Here is a 19,267-nt window from a genome sequence, read left to right on the forward strand (position 1 = left end):
GAAAGCTCACTTGCCTCACAGCATTGGGTTAATTCTGTGTTCAGGTACACATGGGACCTGATTAACCCTGGTTTGACAATTAGTTGTTGGTAGCTAATAACTAATTATTCAGGACATGAGGAAACACATTTTTGTAACCTTCCCCCCTCCCGTCCAAAAACAATAAATTCACATAGGAGAACTTTAGCCTGCCTATGGTTGGGAGCCAATTTTGTTTGCCTGACTTTTGAACCTTTGAATTTAATGAGGGGTTGCTGACACTTTCTCCCATTCAACAGCTAGGAATTTAGTCTTCCCAGATTTGCAAATCAGGATCAACTTTACCCAAAACACTGTGTGGGAGGTGGAATTCTAAGATGACCCCCCCTCCCAGTGACCCTCACCCTTTGTCTAATTCCCTCATCTGTGAATATGAGCTGGCAGCTGGCAGAGGCCCCTGAGCTGGAACGTCACCATCATTCACATCGCAACTGCAGCCCTCAGGAAGCAGAGCTGCTGTGGAACGACCCAAGTGGGACAAACTCAACTTTGGCTTTGGAGCTCCTGGGAGGAACCGAAGGGTGGAAGGGACCTGGTGGTGGGGAACGTTCAAATTCACATGTCTAATAATTTGAGGCCCCCTAAAAGTGTATTTTTGGGGCCAAATGAAACCATAAAGCTCAGTGACTCCCGTCTAAAAAAAAAATTACTAACAGAATAAATCTTAAAAGTTCTCATCACAAGAAAGAAAAATTTTGTAACTATGTGTAGTGTTGGAGGTTAACTAGGCTTATCATTTTGCCAGTATACACAATTATCAAATCATTATGCTGTATGCCTGAAACTAATATAAAGTTTCACATCAATTATACCTCAATAAATAAAAGGAATGACCTTTGCCTCTTAAAATTAAGTTTTATACACTATGCTTATGTAATAACTGAAAGTTTGTAATAAAACAGATTCCATAGTCCTTCTCCTACCAACTTTGTCACTTAAAAACATGCTCAAGATTATAAGGTAATTCAGTAAAGAGATTTTTTTTGGTGGGGGAGGTTTCTTGTAAATTCAAGTCAGGAAAAGCTACGAATGAGGGCAGAAATCAGTTGTGATAAATTAAAGGAATAACTAGTACCTACCTGCCATGAGTAAAAAGAAAAAAAAACCCATAACACAAGCCAAATTATGACCATAAATAAAGTTTTCCTGGCACACAGCTACACTCATTCACTCAAATATTGTCTGTGTCTGCTGTGGTGCCAGGACAGAATTGATTATAGTTGCGATGGAGAAACTGAAAGTTTGTACCTTTTGTCCTCTTCATCCTTCTCACCCACCAACCCCACCCTGCCCCGCCCCGCCCCGCCCCGCCCCAGCTTCTCCACATTTGGCAACCGCCAATCTGTTCTCTGTATCTGTGAGCTCAGTTTTTTTCTTCTGATTCCACATAAAAGTGACATCATACAGTATTTTTCTTCCTCTGACTTATTTAACTTAGCATAATGCACTCAAGGTCCATTCCTGTTGTCACAAATGGCAAGATTTTTTTTTTAAATGGCTGAGCAATATTCCACTGTGCGTTTGTGTGTGTGTGTGTATGTGTCTCAGTGTCACATCTTCTTTATCCATTCACTCATCAAAGGCCACTTAGGTTCCCTATCTTGGCTATTGTACATAATGCTGGACTGAACATAGCAGTGTATATATATATATATATATATATATATATATATATATATATATATATATATATATATATATCTTTTCAACTTAGTGTTTTCATTGGTGGGGGGGGCTGGAATAAATACCCAGGGGTGGAATTGCTGTATCATACAGTGGGTCTATCTTGAGGAAACTCCATACTGTTTTCCATAGTGGCTGCACCAATTTACATTCTCACCCAGAGAGCACAAGGATTCCCTTCTCTTCATATCTTTCCCAAGACTTGTTATTTTTTGTCTTTTTGATAATAGCCATTCTAACAGGAGGTGATATCTCGTTCTGTCTCGGATTTGCATTTTCCTGAATATTAGTGATGTTGAACACTTTTCATATATCTGTTGTATGTCTTCTTTGGGAAAATGTCTATTCAGATTCTGTGCCTATTTTTTAAATGAAATTACTGGTTTTCTTGCTATTGAGTTATATGACTTCTTTTTTTTTTTTTTTTTTTTTTTTGTGATACACGGGCCTCTCACTGTTGTGGCCTCTCCCGTTGCGAAGCACAGGCTCCGGACGCGCAGGCCCAGCGGCCATAACTCACGGGCCCAGCCGCTCCGCGGCACGTGGGATCCTCCCGGACCGGGGCACGAACCCATGTCCCCTGCATCGGCGGGCGGACTCCCAACCACTGCGCCACCAGGGAAGCCCAATATATGACTTCTTTATATAATTTGGATACTAACCCCTTAACAGATATATGATTTGCAGATATTTTCTCCCATTCAATAGGTTGCTTTTTCATTTTGTTGATGGTTTCATTTGTTGTGCAGAAGCATCTTAGTTTGATGTAGTACCACTTGTTTATTTTTGTTTTTGTTGTCTCTGTTTTTGATGTCAATCACAAAAATCATAGCCAAGACTTATGTCAAGGACTTTACCACCTATTTTTTTTTTTAGATGTTTTATGGTTTCAGGTCTTACATTAGGTAATATTAAGTCTTTACCCCGTTTTGAATTAATGCTTTGTGTGTGGTGTAAGATAGCGGTTCAGTTTCATTCTGTTGCATATAGCTGTCTGGTTTTCCCATCTCCATTTATTGAAGAGATTGTTCTTTCCCCCATTGTGTATTCTTGGCTTCTTTGTCATAAATTAATTGACCATACATGTGTGGTTTCTGGGCTTTCTTTTCTGTTCTGTTATAAACATGTATGTTTTTATGCCAATACCATACTGTTTTGATTAGCTGTGTAATTATAGTTTAAATTTAGAAAGTATGATGCCTCCAGCTTTGTTTTTATTTCTCAAGATTGCTTTGGCTACTCAGGGACTTCTGTGATTTCATACAAATTTTAGGTTCATTTGTTCAATTTCTGTGAAAAATACCATTGGAATTTTTATAGAGATTGCATGGACTCTGTAGATTGCTTTGGATGGTGTGGATATTTTAACAATGTTCTTCTAATTCGTGATCACAGAATATTTTTCCATTTATTTGTGTCTTCTTTAATTCCTTACATCAGTGTCTTATAGTGTTCAGTGTACAGGTCCATTACGTACTCAGTTAAATTTTTTCCTAGGTATTTTATTATCTTTCATGCAATTGTAAATGGGATTGGTTTCTTAATTTCTTTTGTGATAGTTTGTTATTAGTGTATAGAAATGCAGTAGATTTTTGTATATTGATTTTATATCCTGAAACTTTATTGAATTTGTTTATTAGTTCTAACAGTTCCTTTGTGGAGTCTTTAGGGTTTTCTATTTATAACACCATGTTATTTGCAAATACTGACAATTTTACTTCTTTCTCTCTAATGTGGATGCCTTTTATTTCTTTTTCTTGCCTAATTGCTCTGGCTAGGACTTCCAATACTGTGTTGAATAAAAGTGGTGAGAATGGGCATCCTTGTCTTCTTCCTGATTTTACAGGAAAAGCTTTCAGCTTTTCACTGTTGAGTATGATGTTAGCTGTGGGCTTGTCATATATGGCCTCTATTATGTTGAGGTACATTCCTTCTATACCCACTTTGCAGAGAATTGTTATCATAAATGTTGAATTTTCTTAAAATTTTCTTAAAAATTTCTTAAATTTTTCTGCATCTAATGAGATAATCATATGGTTTTTATCCTTCATTTTATTAATGTGGTATATAACACTGATTTGCAGATGTTGAACCATCCTTGCATCACTGGAATAAATCCCACTGGATTATGGTGTATGATTCTTTTCATGTATTGATGAATCCAGTTTCCTAATATTTAGCTGAGGATTTTTGCATCCATATTCATCAGGGGTATTGGCCTGTAATTTTCTTCTGTTGTGGTATCCTTGTCTGATTTTGGTATCAAGGTAATGCTGACCTCTTAAAATTAGTTTTGAAGTCTCATCTCTTCTGTTTTTTTTTGGTTCTGTTTTTTTTGGAAGAGTTTTTGAGAAGGATTGGTATTAATTCTTGAATATTTGGCAGAATTCACCAGTGAAGCTGTCCTGTCCTGGACTTTTGTTTGCTAGGAGGTTTTTCTCTTGTTTTGTTTTTAGTTGTTTTTTTTTTTAATTTTGTATTTTGTTTTATTTTTTTATACAGCAGGTTTTTATTAGTCATCAGTTTTATACACATCAGTGTATACATGTCAATCCCAATCGCCCAATTCAGCACACCACCATCCCCAGCCCCCCACGGCTTTCCCCCCTTGGTGTCCATACATTTGTTCTCTACATCTGTGTCTCAACTTCTTCCCTGCAAACGGGTTCATCTGTACCATTTTTCTACGTTCCACATTCATGTGTTAATATACAATATTTGTTTTCCTCTTTCTGACTTACTTCACTCTGTATGACAGTCTCTAGATCCATCCACATCTCAACAAAGGACTCAATTTCGTTCCTTTTTATAGCTGAGTAATATTCCATTGTATATATGTACCACATCTTCTTTATCCATTCATCTGTCAATGGGCATTTAGGTTGCTTCCGTGACCTGGCTATTGTAAATAGTGCTGCAATGAACATTGGGGTTGCATGTGTCTTTTTCAATTATGGTTTTTTCTGGGTATATGCCCAGTAGTGGGATTGATGGATCATATGGTAATTCTATCTTTAGTTTTCTAAGGAACCTCCATACTGTTCTCCATAGTGGCTGTATCAACTTACATTCCCACCAACAGTGCAAGAGTATTCCCTTTTCTCCACACCCTCTCCAGCATTTATTGTTTGTAGATTTTCTGATGATGCCCATTCTGACTGGTGTGAGGTGATACCTCATTGTAGTTTTGATTTGCATTTCTCTAATAATTACTGATGTTCAGCAGCTTTTCATGTGCTTCTTGGTCATTTGTATGTCTTCTTTGGAGAAATGTCTATTTCGGTCTTCTGCCCATTTTTGGATTTCGTTGTTTGCTTCATTAATATTGAGCTGCATGAGCTGTTTATATATTTTGGAGCTTAATCCTTTGTTGATTCATTTGCATATACTTTCTCCCATTCTGAGGGCTGTCTTTCCATCTTGTTTATGGTATCTTTTGCTGTGCAAAAGCTTTGAAGTTTCATTAGGTCCCATTTGTTTATTTTTGTTTTTATATCCATTACTCTAGGAGGTGGATCAAAAAAGATCTTGCTGTCATTTATGTCAAAGAATGTTCTTCCTATGTTTTCCTCTAAGAGTTTTAGAGTGTCCAATCATACATTTAGGTCTTGAATCCATTTTGAGTTTATTTTTGTGTATGGTGTTAGGGAGTGTTCTAATTTCATTCTTTTACATGTAGCTGCCCAGTTTTCCCAGCACCACTTATTGAAGAGAGTGTCTTTTCTCCATTGTATATCCTTGCTTCCTTTGTCATAGATTAGTTGACCATAGGTGCGTGGGTGTATCTCTGGGCTTTCTATCTTGTTCCACTGATCTATGTTTCTGTTTTTGTGCCAGTACCCTATTGTCTTGATTACTGTAGCTTTGTTGTATAATATGAAGTCAGGGAGTCTGATTCCTCCAGCTCCGTTTTTTTCCCTCAAGACTGCTTGGGCTATTCGGGGTCTTTTGTGTCTCCATACAAATTTTAAGATTCTTTGTTTTAGTTATGTAAAAAATGCCATTGGTAATTTGATAGGGATTGCATTGAATCTGTAGATTGCTTTGGGTAGTATAGTCATTTTCACAATGTTGATTCTTCCAATCCAAGAACATGGTATATCTCTCCATCTGTTGTCATCATCTTTAATTATTTTCATCAGTGTCTTATACTTTTCTGCATACAGGTCTTTTGTCTCCCTAGGTAGGTTTATTCCTAGGTATTTTATTCTTTTTGTTGCGATGGTAAATGGGAGTATTTCCTTAATTTCTCTTTCAGAATTTTCATCATTAGTGTACAGGATTGCAAGAGATTTCTTGGCATTAATTTCGTATCCTGCAACTTTACCAAATTCATTGATTAGCTCTAGTTGTTTTCTGGTGGCATTTTCAGGATTCTCTATGTATAGTATCATGTCATCTGCAAACAATGACAGTTTTACTTCTTCTTTTCCAATTTGTATTCCTTTTATTTCTTTTTCTTCTCTGATTGCCGTGGCTAGGACTTCCAAAACTATGTTGAATAATAGTGGTGAGAGTGGACATCCTTGTCTTCTTCCTGATCTTAGAGGAAATGCTTTCAGTTTTTCACCATTGAGAATGATGTTTGCTGTGGCTTTTTCATATATGTTCTTTATTATGTTGAGATAGGTTCCCTCTATGCCCACTTTCAGGAGAGTTTTTATCATAAATGGGTGTCAGATTTTGTCAAAAGCTTTTTCTGCATCTACTGAGATGATCATATGGTTTTTATTCTTCAATCTGTTAATATAGTATATCACATTGATTGATTTGCGTATATTGAAGAATCCTTGCATCCCTGGGATAAATCCTGCTAGACCATGGTGTATGGTCCTTTTAATGTGTTGTTGGATTCTGTTTGCTAGTATTTTGTTGAGGATTTTTGCATCTATATCATCAGTGATATTGTTCTGTAATTTTCTTTTTTTTGTAGTATCTTTGTATGGTTTTGGTATCAGGGTGATGGTGGCCTCATAGAATGAGTTTGGGGGTGTTCCTTCCTCTGCAGTTTTTTGGAAGATTTTGAGAAGGATGGGTATTAGCTCTTCTCTAAATATTTGATAGAATTCACCTGTGAAGCCATCTGGTCCTGGACTTTTGTTTGTTGGAAGATTTTTAATCACAGTTTCAATTTCATTACTTGTGATTAGTCTGTTCATATTTTCTATTTCATTACTTCTGATTATTCTGTTCATATTTTCTGTTTCTTCATGGTTCGGTCTTGGAAGGTTATACTTTTCTAAGAATTTGTCCATTTCTTCCAGGTTGTCCTTTTTATGGGCCTAGAGTTGCTTGTAGTAGTTTCTTAGGATGCTTTGTATTTCTGCGGTGTCTGTTGTAACTTCTCCATTTTCATTGCTAATTTTATTGATTTGAGTCCTCTCCCTCTTTTTCTTGATTAGTCTGGCTAATGGTTTATCAATTTTGTTATCTTCTCAAAGAACCAGCTTTTAGTTTTATTGATCTTTGCTATTGTTTTCCTTGTTTCTATTTCATTTATTTCTCCTCTGAGCTTCATGATTTCTTTCCTTCTGCTAACTTTGGGTTTTGTTTGTTCTTCTTTCTCTAGTTCCTTTAGGTGTAAGGTTACATTTTTTATTTGATATTTTTCTTGTTTCTTGAGGTAGGCTTGTATAGCTATAAACTTTCCTCTTAGAACTGCTTTTCCTGCATCATGTTTTCATTGTCATTTGTCTCTAGGTATTTTTTGATTTCCTCTTTGATTTCTTCAGTGATCTCTTGGTTATTTAGTAACATATTGTTTAGCCTCCATGTGTTTGTGTTTTTAACGTTTTTTTCCCTGTAATTCATTTCTAATCTCACAGCGTTGTGGTCAGAAAAGATGCTTGATATGATTTCAATTTTCTTAAATTTACTGAGGCTTGATTTGTGACCCAGGATGTGATCTATCCTAGAGAATGTCCCTTGTGCACTTGAGAAGAAAGTGTAATCTGCTATTTTTGGGTGGAGTGTCCTATAAATATCAATTAAATCTATCTGGTCTATTGTGTCATTTAAAGCTTGTGTTTCCTTATTTATTTTAATTTTGGATGATCTGTCCATTGGTGTAAGTGAGGTGTTAAAGTCCCCCACTGTTATTTTGTTACTGTTGATTTCCTGTTTTATAGCTGTTATCAATTGCCTTATGTATTGAGGTGCTCCTATGTTGGGTGCATATATATTTATAATTGTTATATCTTCTTCTTGGATTGATCCCTTGATCATTATGTAGTGTCCTTCCTTGTCTCTTGTAACCGTCTTTATTTTAAAGTCTATTTTATCTGATATGAGTATTGCTACTCCAGCTTTCTTTTGACTTCCATTTACTTGGAATATCTCTTTCCACCTTCTCACTTTCAGTCTGTATGTGTCCCTAGGTCTGAAGTGGGTCTGTTGTAGACAGCATATATATGGGTCTTATTTTTGCATCCATTCAGCAAGCCTGTGGCTTTTGGTTTGAGCATTTAATCCATTCACGTTTAAGGTAATTATTGATATGTATGTTCCTTTGACCATTTTCTTAATTGTTTTGGGGTTTTCTTTGTAGGTCCTTTTCTTCTCTTGTGTTTCCCACTTGGAGAAGTTCCTTTAGTATTTGTTGTAGAGCTGGTTTGGTGGTGCTGAATTCTCTTAGCTTTTGCTTGTCTGTAAAGCTTTTGATTTCTCCTTCTAATCTGGATGAGATGATCCTTGCCAGGTAGAGTAATCTTGGTTATAGGTTCTTCCCTTTCATCACTGTAAGTATATCATGCCACTCCCTTCTGGCTTGTAGAATTTCTGCTGAGAAATCAGCTGTTAACCTTATGGCACTTCCCTTGTATGTTATTTGTCGTTTTTCCCTTGCTGCTTTCAATATTTTTTCTTTGTCTTTAATTTTTGCCAATTTGATTAGTATGTGTCTCGGCATGTTTCTCCTTGGGTTTATTGTGTATGGGACTCTCTGCGCTTCCTGGACTTGGGTGGCTATTTCCTTTCCCATGTTAGGGAAGTTTTTGACTATAATCTCTTCAAATATTTTTCGGGTCCTTTCTCTCTCCCTTCTCCTTCTGGGACCCCTATAATGTGAATGTTCTTGAGTTTACTGTTGTCCCAGAGGTGTCTTAGGCTGTCTTCATTTCTTTTCATTCTTTTTTCTTTAATCTGTTCTGCAGCAGTGAATTCCACATTCTTTCTTCCAGGTCACTTATCCGTTCTTCTGCCTCAGTTATTCTGCTCCTGATTCCTTCTAGTGTAGTTTTCATTTCAGTTATTGTATTGTTCATCTCTGTTTCTTTGTTCTTTATTCTTCTAGGTCTTTGTTAAACATTTCTTGCATCTTCTCGATCTTTGCCTCCATTCTTTTTCTGAGGTCCTGGATCATCTTCACTATCATTATTCTGAATTCTTTTTCTGGAAGGTTGCCTATCTCCACTTCATTTAGTTGTTTTTCTGGGGTTTTATCTTGTTCCTTCATCTGGTACATAGCCCTCTGCCTTTTCATCTTGTCTGTCTTTCTGTGAATGTGGTTTTTGTTTCACAGGCTGCAGGGCTGTAGTTGTTCTTGCTTCTGCTGTCTGCCCTCTGGTGGATGAGGCTATCTTTAGGAGGTTTTGATTATTGATTCAACCTCCTTATTGGTTGTTCAGATTTTCTATTTCTTCATGATTCCGTCTTGGAAGGTTTTATGTTTCTAAGAATTTATCTATTTCTTCTAGGTTGTCCAATTTGTTGGCATATAATTGTTCATAGTCGTCTCTGAAAATTCTTTGTATTTCTGTGTTATCTATTGTGATGTCACCTCTTTCAATTCTGACCTTAGCTGAAAGTTTCTCCATTTGTTGTTTATCTTCTCAAAATGGAAGCTCTTGATTTCACTGATGTTTTCTCTTGTCGTTTTAGTCTCTATTTCATTTTTCTATTCTGACCTTTGTTGTTTTAATTCTTCTACTAACTTTGCGTTTCACTTGTTTTTTTTCTAGTTTCTTTAGGGTAAAGTTAGGTTGTTTATGTGAGATTTTTCTTGTTTCCTGACGTCGGCATTTAAAGCTATACACTTCCCTGTTAGAATTACTTTTGCTGCATCCCATAAGTTTTGGTATGCTGTATTTACATTTTCATTAGTCTTAAGGTATTTTTTGTTTCATCTTTGATTTCTTCTTTGACCTATTGGTCGTTCAGTAGCATGTTGTTTAATTTCCACATATTTGTGCATTTTCCAGTTTTCTTCTTGTGATTGAATTCTAGTTTCCTACCACTGTGTTTGGAAGAGATGCCTGATATTATTTTAGTCTTCGTAACTTTGTTAAGACTTGTTTTCTGGCTTAATATATGATCTGTCCTGGATAATATTCCATGTGCACTTGAGAAGATTGTGCATTCTATTGCTTCTTGGATGAAATGTTCTGTATATATATCTGTTAAGTCTCTATGTTCTAACATGTCATTTAAGGCCAATATTTCCTTATTGATTTTCTGTCTGGATGATCTATCCATTGATGTAAGTGGGTTATTAAAGACCCTCATTGTTATTGTATTGCTGTCTTGTTCTCCCTGTAGGTCTGTTAATATTTGCTTTATATATTTAGGTGCTCCTATGTTGGGTGCATAAATATTTACAAATATTTTCTTATTTGTTTAACATCTTTATGTGATGCCCTTCTTTGTCTCTTATTAATATCTTTGTTTTAAAGTTTATTTTGTCTGATATAAGTGTAGCTACCCCAGCTTTCTTTTTGTTTCCGTTTGCAGGGAATATATTTCTCTATCCCCTCTCTTTCAGTCTCTGTGTCCTTGTATCTGAAGTGAATCTCCTGTAGGCAACATATAGATGGGTGGGTTTTTTTAATCCACTCTGTATCTTTCCATGGGAAAATTTAGCCCATTGACATTTAAAGTAATTGTTGATAGGTATGGACTTACTTCCATTTTGTTAATTGTTTTCTGGCTGTTTTGCAGGTCCTGTATTCCTTTCTTCTTCTCTTGTTCTCTTCTTTTGTGATTTGATGACATACTTTAGTGGTATGCTTAGATTCCTTTATGTTTTGTGTATCTACTATAGTTGTTTTTCTTTGTGGTTATCATGAAGCTTACATATAAGAACTTATTTATAACAGTCTGTGTTAACCTGGTAACAACTTAAATTTAAATAAGTTCTAAAGCTCTACAGTTTTGCTCTCCCCACCCCGTTTTATGTTTTTGATGTCACATTTACATCTTTTTATCTTGTGTATTCTTCAACTAATTAGTATAAGAATTAGAAGCCTGCCCCTCAGGCCTAGCCATAAGATAATAGGCCTCTTTCACAGAAAGGCTGAGCTCCTGGGTCTGTTGCCTCTTGCTGTGTCCTGGGGACTGGTTGAGAGCTCTTTCTCTGTTGGTTACAGTCCTATGGGACTTGTGAGCATATACCCTGCTGGCCACCAGAGCCAGTCATTCTAAAGGTATCCCCTGGCAGCAGCCACAAAAATTGGGGCACCAGAGGTGGGCACAGGCTCCTTTCTGGGAGATAGTGGTGAGCTGGAGTGAGGGAGAGCACAAAGATGGTGCCCGCCAGCCTCTGTCCCTAGAGGGTACCCCAGTAGGCCCTTAGACATGTGTTAGGTAGATTCCTTCTGCTCATACCAAACTTTCAGATTAGCAAATGAGCCTCTTTCACATCAAGTCTGGGTGCCTCTCAATTGACTGCCTCTGAGCTGGTCTTTGGGGTGGGGTGAGTCTGAAGATGAGTGCCCTTTAACAGCCATTTCTCAGTTGGCTATGGCCTTGGGGGTCTCATGGACATGGCCCCATTGGTTTTCAAAGCTAGGTGTTTAGAGGGCTCACCTCTCAGGTGCAAGTCTTAAAGTCGGGTGCCTGATGTGGGGTTCAAACCTTTTACTCCTCAGGGAGAAGCCATGGGTTTTGAGTTCCCTACTGACTGTGTGTCACTGCACCAGGTTGGGGGCAGGAGCGGGTTGCAGAGTTTATGTTGAGATTGTGTCAGCCTCTCCTACCTGCCCCAATGTTGGTTTTTTTCTCATTTGCCCGATGTGTAGGAGTCACTCAGCCAGTTTGGGGGTGTCTTTTTTCCCAGAGGAAATTGTTGTGTAATTGGCTTAGATTCAGTGTGTCTATGGGAAGAGGTGAGTTTAGGATCTTCCCGTGTCACCATCATGAACCAGTACTGCTCATCACCTTTCTTCTGATTAGTAATTGTATAGTATATTTCCTTCCTATACCTTCACTTTCAATACTTTTCAGCTTTTTGGAATCTTAGTTTTAAGATATATCGCTTCTGAACAGTTCATAGTTTTGCTATCCAGTTGATAATCTTTGTCTTTTACGTGGTCTGTTTTGTACATTTAATATAACTTCAATGTAATTTCTGGGCTGGGCCAGGAACAGTAATAGGATTTCACCAGGTAGAGAATGGGTGGGAAGCATCCCAGGCAGAGGAAGTAATATAACAAAGCAACAGAAATAAAGAAATAAACTGCATAGGGAAAGTTGAGTAAATCTGCTGGGGCAGAAAAGAGTAGCAGAAGATCAGGCAGCAGAGGAGACCGTGGCCTTGTCATCATGGTGAAGAGATAGCTTTTGGCCTTCCCTCCTTGCATAGTGTGGAGCACATGCTAGAAGTGACCGAGTTCTTCCAAAACTGTGCCTGGCACTTATGTAGAGTAAAATGAAAATACAAGATGTAGTTCTTGCAATTAATAACTAATTCCATTTAAAAATAAGATAATACAATTAAGAGTCCAGAAAAATGCAAAATAAGGAGATAAATAATAAAATAAAGTTAAAAATAAAGGAGATACCTGAGAAGGATTGCATCTTTCTAGTTTCTGCAGAGCCTCCTAGCATTGTTCTTGGCACTGAGTAGGTATTGGGTTGGCCAAAAAGTTTGTTCCAGTTTTTCTGTGACATCTTAGGGGAAAACCTGTATGAACTTTTTGGCCAGCCCAATACTAAGTGCTGAGAAGAGTGAGAAGCCAGGCTGACTGGAATGTGCCAGGGAAGAATAGCAGATAGAGTGAATTCTATTCTGTGGAGAGTGAAGATTGCCAGGATGAGAGGCTGGGAAGGTTTGGAGCAGGAACAGAGGAAACATAATATCAGCTTGCCTGATGCCCTTATGAATGTGATTCTTGCCTTTTTTTTTTTTTTTTTTTTTTTAATTATCCAGGGTTACGAATTGTGGGCTGGGTCTGTAGTAACGGAATAGAATGGACAAGACCTATGGCAATACCATAACAAAGCCTGGATATTGTCTACACAGCCCCGGCTAGCTCACCCTTGGCTGAGTTGGGTTCTGACTGCCTTGAAAAGCCATGCTTCTTTTCTGACCCTCTCTTGCTCAGCTGCTTTCCATACAGCTCTGGGAATGCACAGGATCGTCCTTCAGAATGAATTTCCTTAAACAAACCTGGACTGTGTCTCAATTGTTAGTTCTCACTGTCCTTAAGGCAGATAATTGCCTTGACTGAAAATGCCTCTTTCAGCTCCTGCCAGAGTTTATATTAAAATATTTAGGTAGAGTGATTATAGTGTAACAAAATGTGGAAACAGAATTTATTATAGATATACTATAACTTATTTAAAACACCCCAGTTGTTATTTTTCTGTGTTCATATATATATAGAGAGAGAGAGGTATTTTTTCCTTTTTGGAATTTTAATTTTTGAATTTAGAAGTTTAGGAAAATATATTTGATTTTCAGAAAATGCACAGCTCTTTATGATGATACATTTTTTAAAGCCCAATTTTCTCTTAGATTGTTTTAAATCTAGATTTTTCTTGATTTTTTTAAAAGATAACTTTTTAAGATTTTTTTCCTAATCTATATTTTTCAATTCTGTGGATTTTTGGTCCTCAGGTAATTTGATTTCAAGGAGAATTTTCATAATGAATCTACAATGAGGAAAGGCCCCTTTGCTTTCTAAATAATGAGTACTTCTGGGATTACACTGATACTTAGTTTCTCTATAGCAGGGGTCCCCAACCCCCAGGCCACAGCCCAGTACCAGTCCGTGGCCTGTTAGGAACTGGGCTGCACAGCAGGAGGTGAGCAGCAGGCGAGTGACCAAAGCTTCATCTGTTTACAACCGCTCCCCATTGCTTGCATTACCATCTAAGCTCCGCCTCCTGTCAGGTCAGGGGCAGCATTAGATTCTCATAGGAGCTCGAACCCTACTGTGAACTGTGCACACGAGGGATCTAGGCTGCACCCTCCTTATGAGAATCTAACACCTGATGATCTGGCTGGGGAGAGGCTGCAGATACAGATTATCATTAGCAGAGAGGTTTGACTGCACAGAGATCATAATAACATTTGCTTGCAGACTCATATCAAAACCCTATCAGCAGACTTCCCTGGTGGTGCAGTGGTTAAGAATCTGCCTGCCAATGCAGGGGACACGAGTTTGATCCCTGGTCCGAGAAGTTCCCACATGCCGTGGAACAACTAAGCCCATGCACCACAACTACTGAAGCCCGCACACCTAGAGCCCATGCTTCACAACAAAGAGAGGCTACCACAATGAGAAGCCTGCGCACCACAACGAAAAGTAGCCCCTGCTTGCCGCAACTAGAGAAAGCCCACGCACAGCAATGAGGACCCAATGCAGCCAAAAAATAAATAAATAAATACATTTTTTAAAAGCCCTATCAGTGAGTGGCAAGTGAAAACAAGCTCAGGGCTCCCACAGATTCTACATTATGGTGAGTTGTATAACTATTTCATTATATATTACAATGTAATAATAGAAATAAAGTGCACAATAAATGAAATGTGCTTGAATCATCCCAAAACCATCCCCACCCCCATCCGTGGAAAAGTTGTCTTCCATGAAATCGGTCCCTGGTGTCAAAAAGGTTGGGGACCACTGCTCTGTGGGAAAGAGGTTCTCAAGGTTCTCAGTGTTTATTCCAAGAGATAACACACAAGACTAGTACTAGCTGCAGACTGTACTTAGAATCATAGAACCCTCAAAATGACTCTGTGGCACCAGAAATTTATGATCCATGATCTTAAATAGCTCTGTATTTTTTTCAACTATAATAGGAAATGAAAAACTACTACTATCCCATTTTAAAATAACTGAGATTTTTTTTTTTAATGAATGTGAATTTTCACCTTTGGTTTAAGTGTGTATCTGATACCCCAAAGAAAACAAATCGTCACCTTAACTTTAAAATATTTAGGTTAAAGGACAAAAATGACACTTAAATAGTTTGAGGCTCAAGGTTATAGGAGTAAAGAAAGTTATTTCAACACAACATAGTTATACAAAGATACTTGGAATAAATCCAGACTTTGAAGAGGATGAGTAATTTTACTTGGTACTAGGAAAAAACAGGCTGCTTCATAGTGTCCTTGGTCTTGATGTAATAAGAAGGTGGCCGGCTGGTGTTGATAGAAAAAGGCCTGGAACATCACTTTTTTCTTCTTGGATATTTATATCAATGCACTGAAAACAGCTTTAAGAGCATCCTCTTCGATGTGCTGTTATTCAGATGGCAGTGGTGATAATCATGGAAGTAGATGTGAGTGACTACTCTTCAGCCACCTAAAAGGGAACTGTGTAGTGCAGCTCCGTAGGAGAGGTATATTCTGTAAAACAAGTGCTGAGATACAGAGTAACCATTCATTGAGCAGGTCCTCCACAGGAGGCACTGTGCTAAGTGCTCAATACAAATTATGTCAGTTATTTCTCCCAAACCCTTGTGATATCCCTTTTTATAGATGAGGAAGGAGACTGAATCTCAGAGAGGTTAAGTAACTTGTCTAAGGTAACCCAGCAAGTAAATGGCTGAGCTGATCCAGAGCTTGAGCTTGTTCCCACCATTCCTGAAAAATATCACAAGCACTTGGTAAAGAGAAGAGCTCAGTACATGGAAGTGCGAATTCTGTCATAGAAAAATTGTGCTCCAGGGATAGTTCTCTTATTACAGAACAGGAACGGAGTGCTAATTGGACTGTCTTGAGTATTTCTGCAGCAGTGACAAAACATCAACTCATCCCCATTTGTACTTTCTCTGTCTTGTCCCTTTTGCACCTGAACATGGCAGTTGCTGGGATGGAGGGTGCATGGGTGCTCTTACAACAGCCCTTCACTTTGTTTTCCTGTGATTATGTTAGTTGAAACCAAGAGTTAGGGTCAAGAAATTTTTATAGCTCTGAAATCTATAGGTGGTCTTCTTTTAAGAAGTTTTGAGAGTAGTTTGACAAGTACCGAATGACTTAATTCATCTCACAATGTGATTAGTTTCAAGGATCTGTAAAAGGAACAAGCCCAGCACAGAGCTGCCTGAAGACACGTTTTAGCAGTGAAAGAACTGTGGACCTGAGTGCATTAGTTTGCTAGGGCTGCCACACAAAGGACCACTAACTAGGTAGTGTAAACTGCAGAGATGTATCGTCAGATTGTCTACAGGGTTACTGCCCCCTGAGAGAGGATCTGTCCTGTGCCTCTCGCCTCGTTTCTACTGTTTTGCTGGCAATCTTTGGCTTTCCTTGGCCTGTTGGAAGCATCACCTTGATCTGTGCCTTCATCTTCATGTGGTGTTCCTCCCGTATGTCTGTCTGCCTCCAAATTTCCCATTTTATAAGGACACCAGGTATTTAAGGCTCATTTCATAACCTCATTTTAACTTCCTTAAAATCCTCTGTAAAGATCCTGTCTCCAAATAAGGTCACATCCTAAACTACTGGGGAGTGGGTAGGGCTTCAACATATGAATTTTAGGGGGACACATAACACTAAGTAAGTGTTAACAACTGTGTGCCACATACACCCCTTCCCACAGCTCCACTTACATTAGCTGAGGTGTTATCAATAGTACATAGGTCCAGCTTAGTGAATGAGTTGTATTTATTAGTAAGGTGTCTCTCCTTTTCAGAATAATACCAAAATAAATAAAACTCTACAATGATTGGAATTTCTCCCTCTGCCAGCCTGGGCCTGCTTCGGGTTTGGAACCGACAATGGGGAATTTGACACTGTCGGCTTCCTTCCTTGCTCTGCCTTACTCCCCCTCACTTCTGGTTTTTACCCTTCCAGGATCAGGCCTAAAGGGGTTTAAGGGGAAAAGCCAGCTGGGATATTTTCATCTGGCGAAGGTGCCCCCTAGGTGGCGGATGTGGTTCTCTTTGGTAGATTCTGGGGAGACCCTACAGCTGGGGCTTCCCCCTTCAGCTCCCCTGATGCAGTAGGGCCTCCCCTCCAGCTGACCCTCTCACTACACACCCTTGGCCCCTAGCTTTTGGTGTTCCACTTCTCTGCTGGTTATCTTCATCCCTCTGCGCAGAACTCTCTGGGAGGCTATCTTCTAAGGCAGCCCCATGCTGGCTATGTTCCGTGGGGCCTGGTTTGGTTCTTGGGAAACACACACCTTTGCTGTCAGTGGAAATAAGAGTCTACTCCCAGCGCAGCCTTTTAAACTCTGCTGACAGGTAGAGACAGCTCAGCCATAGCCTCTCGCCTTTAGAGTTACTTTTCAGGCTTGAGTCTAATCTTAGTCTTTGTCGCTTCAAGTCCAGGAGATACTGGGCCTGCTCTTCAGGTGATTCCCTCAGCTTAGTTTGAGTTGAGGGGTTGCGTTCTCCTCTTTTCCTCCATGGGCAGAGGTGGCGGTGGACACAGAGCACACTTGACACTCTCCAGTAACATACCCTCTTTGGGCCTTTATAACTTGTTTTGTTTTGATTTGATGTTTTTGTACTGTTTTTGATTGAGGTATAATTGACATATAACATTATATTAGTTTTAGGTGTACAACACAATGATTTATATATTGCAAAATGATCACCACAATAAGTAACATCTATCATAATGTATAATAATGTATATAACATAGAACACCTATTTCATCATATTTAGTTACAAAATTTTATTTCTTGTGATGAGAACTTTTAAGATCTATTTTCTTAAAAACTTTCAAATATACCATATAGTATTATTAACTGTAGTCACCATGTGCTGTACATTACCTCCCCATGACTTATTTATTTTATAACTAGAAGTTTGTACCTTTTGACCACCTTCACTCATGTCACCTACCCTCCACTCCTTTACAACTTCTGCTTCTCAGAGGCAGGGGGAGACTGACTGGCTAAAACAGCAAAGTCAGATAGGGCTAAACCCTTTCCAAGCCCTGCATGGATGCGCTGTTCTTCTGACATCTCTGCAGGTACTCCCTGAGCCACGCCCTGGAGGGCACTGGTCAGTAGCTGAACACTTAAGGGAGAAGGAAGACACCCAGACGTCCATGGTGGGATGGTCTCATTTGAAGAGGAGCACAAATGACCATTTACTTATATTACAGACAAGAAGGTTGAGTCACGGAATGTTGAGTTCTGACCTTGAAGAGAGCATCCTTGCATTGCAATTATCACATTTAAACATCATAAAACACACCTTAACATAAAACTTATTGGCCTGTTTTGTCAATTTATAGAAAACTTTAGCTGCTTAGTGGTTTCTGTAACACATTTGGATTTTCTTAGTGAAGAACTAACCTGTTACAGCTCCCTGTTTTTGCCCATGTGACTTCATACAGTACCTCTGAAGAATATCTTATTATGGCAGGGAGAAGAGAGTAGGGTGTGTGGAATCCAAAAGCAGCATTGTGTTCATTGTTTTACTCTGCAAAGATCATTCTGTTCTAAAGATATGATATAAATGATGGATCTCTGCTGTATTTAATTTCATTATAATAGAATTCATTCTCTACATTAAAATAATAGGTGATTATTTCAATGCTAAAGTATATTATATGTCTATAGAGCATTCAGAATTGAATAATAAAAGATTAGTTCAGGGCTTCCCTGGTGGTGCAGTGGTTGAGAGTCCGCCTGCCGATGCAGGGGACACGGGTTCGTGCCCCGGTCTGGGAAGATCTCACATGCCACGGAGCAGCTAGGCCCGTTAGCCATGGCTGCTAAGCCTGCGCATCCGGAGCCTGTGCTCCGCAACGGGAGGGGCCACAACAGTGAGAGGCCCGCGTACCGAAAGAAAAAAAAAAAAAGATTAGTTCAAGTTCATAGCATTCTTCTTGAATAATTATGATTTATTTACCTATATAATACAAAAGTACTGATTCCTTTGGTCTTTTTAAAAAATTAGGTAATACTCAGTGGAAGAGATCAAACAATAAAGACCCAAAGTTCACAAAATGTGATAGAAATTTAAAGAGTAAAAGCATACGGGCAGATAAGCACTATTAAAACCAGCCTGTAAAATTGAAAATAAATATTTGAATTCTTTGAATAAAAAGTCTGGAATAATTGTGAAAGGATGATAATGCACGAAGTAATCACTTTTGGTGTGTGACAGCAGCAGTGGGACAGAGAACCTGAAGGCCTTGTGATGCTGTCACTGGGGGAAAGGAGAAGGCAAGCCTGGTGGGTAATTCTTTCCACGTTAGTTCTTGGCCATAAAGAGTAAAATGGGAGTATATAGGCAACATAACAAACCTGCAAGTAAACTTTGAGACTAGGAAACAAACACGGAAATAAATTACATTCTATTAATAGGGCAAAGAGAGATTTTTCATTCCTTAGGTAGTATACACTATAAGAACTAAAG

At 38.6% G+C, this 19,267-nt stretch overlaps 1 protein-coding gene across 1 annotated transcript in view; it reads left to right on the forward strand.

The window, feature by feature from the left end:
- TMEM123 (transmembrane protein 123) overlaps positions 1 to 19,267 on the forward strand; it is a 75,493-nt gene that overhangs the window by 47,828 nt on the left and 8,398 nt on the right. The window lies entirely within an intron of this gene.

Source organism: Kogia breviceps, chromosome 7 (assembly GCF_026419965.1).
Source record: "Kogia breviceps isolate mKogBre1 chromosome 7, mKogBre1 haplotype 1, whole genome shotgun sequence".
In the NCBI taxonomy this organism is placed as follows: Eukaryota; Metazoa; Chordata; class Mammalia; order Artiodactyla; family Physeteridae; genus Kogia; species Kogia breviceps.